This window comes from Canis lupus, chromosome 5 (genome assembly GCF_003254725.2).
Source record: "Canis lupus dingo isolate Sandy chromosome 5, ASM325472v2, whole genome shotgun sequence".
Lineage (NCBI taxonomy): Eukaryota > Metazoa > Chordata > Mammalia > Carnivora > Canidae > Canis > Canis lupus.
The window spans coordinates 19,498,077-19,500,194 of NC_064247.1; the positions used below are offsets into that span (position 1 = coordinate 19,498,077).

General features: G+C 35.9%; 1 non-coding gene across 1 annotated transcript; it reads left to right on the forward strand.

Annotated features, from left to right (window-relative positions):
• The first annotated feature begins 589 nt into the window (after positions 1-589).
• On the forward strand, positions 590-696 carry LOC112671577 (U6 spliceosomal RNA). Its single transcript, XR_003143705.1, has one exon. It is a non-coding gene; the product is annotated as a U6 spliceosomal RNA (small nuclear RNA).
• Positions 697-2,118: the final 1,422 nt, after the last annotated feature.

Sequence of the window (2,118 nt, forward strand, 5' to 3'; positions counted from 1 at the left end):
AAGACATTGTGTTGTAACCTCCCAGAAGTGTCTGCTTTTTGACTCTTCCCATTCAGGTGATGGACCCAGCACCATTTACTGTATTTTTCCCAGTGCTGTGCCTTTGTCATAAATCAAGTGTCTGATGTAGAGGCCTGTTTCTGGACCCTTCTGTTTGCACCAATGTCATACTGTCTTAGTTCGTGTAGCTCTATCAGTCTTGATTTCCAGTATAGTCAGTCATCCAGTTCTGAATATCCTCAAGATTATCCTGTCCTTAATTTTTTGTATTGCCGTATAAGTTTTGGAATCAGTTTGTCAGTTTCACACTGACACATACACACACGACACAGATTTCAAGGAATTATGATTAGGTTTACAGTGACTATAGATAATTTGGAGAGAATTGACATCTTCTAATCTATGAACACAATATATCCTGTTTATGTAGATTTTCTTTTAATTTCTGTATAAAGTTCTTCCATATATTCCTAGAAATTCAATGTTTTTCAAGCTATTTTTTTTTCTTTTCAAGCTATTTTAAATGTCATTTTTGTAATTATATCTTTAATTGTTTTTTGCTGGTATCTAGAAACAAAGGGATATTTTTCTGCTCGCTTCAGCAGCACATATACTAGAATTAGAACAACAGGGAGAAGGTGATCATGGTCCCTGTGCAAGGATGAGACACAAATCTGGAAAGAAAATGATGTTTTCAACTCTGTATCCAATGACATAAGTTCACTTTCTAACAGTTGATCAGTAGGTTTTTTTGTTTTTTTTATGATAGTCACAGAGAGAGAGAGAGGCAGAGACACAGGCAGAGGGAGAAGCAGGCTCCATGCACCGGGAGCCCGATGTGGGATTCGATCCCGGGTCTCCAGGATCGTGCCCTGGGCCAAAGGCAGGCGCCAAACCACTGCGCCACCCAGGGATCCCTGATCGGTAGTTTTAAAAGATTTTCTCTATGCATAATTATGTTATCTGTGAAGGATGACTTTTATTCGTTTCAACATTTATTTTTCTTGCCTGATAACACTTACTTGAGGGCCTCAGTACAATGCTGAATAGAAGTTGTGGTAGTAGGCATCTTTGTCCTCCAATATCAGAGAGAAAAGTTTTCAGTATTCTGCCGTTAAGCATTGTGTAGGCTTTTAGTAAATTCCATTTATTATATAAATAAAGATTCCCTTTTCCTATTTTGCAAAGAGTTTTTTAAATATTACAAATAGATGTTGAAATTTATCAAATGCTTTTTCTATACCTATTAGAATGATTACATGGATCTTTCCTTTATTCTGCTCGTGTGTGAATTACATTTATTAATTTTATTTTTATTTTTTTTTAAGATTTTACTCATTTATTCATGAGAGACAGAGAGAGAGGCAGAGACACAGGCAGAGGGAGAAGCAGGCTCCATGCAGGGAGCCTGATGTGGGACTTGATCCCAGGTCTCCAGGGTCAGGCCCGGGGCTGAAGGCGGCGCTAAACTGCTGAGCCACCCAGGCTGCCCACATTTATTAATTTTAAATGCTACGCCAAAAAAAAAAATAAATAAAAAATTTTTTTAAAAAATAAATAAATAAATGCTACACCAACCATGTGTTCCCAGAATACACTGATCGTGGTATTTTTATATGTACACAGAGTTTTTCATATTTCGTTTAGGATTTTTGCATATATATTTATGAGAGAGATTGGCCTTTTCTTATACGTCCTTTTCAAGGTTCTGGTATCAAGGTTATTCTGGCCTTATTGAATGAATTAGGAAATATTCTCTTATTTTCTGCGTTCTGGAAGAGTTTGGATAAGATAGGATTATTTCTTCTTTAATGTCTGGAAGAATTCATTTTTTAAAATCATCCAAGCTTAGAATTGTGTGTTTCTTTTACTAGAAGAAAGTTCATAATACCTCATGATTTTTTTTTTTAATGACCATAGGATCTATGATGTTTTAGTGATGTCTCTTCATTACTGATATTGGGTGACATGTACTTCTTTTTTTTTTGGTTAGTATTATCAGGGGTTTATTAAGTCTTTTCAGAGAACTATATTTTGCTTTTGTTTAGGTCTCCCTTTTGTAAGGGCTTGTGGGTTTCTTTTCCTGCTTTTTTTAATCCAGAGCTCTTCAGCAGTGGT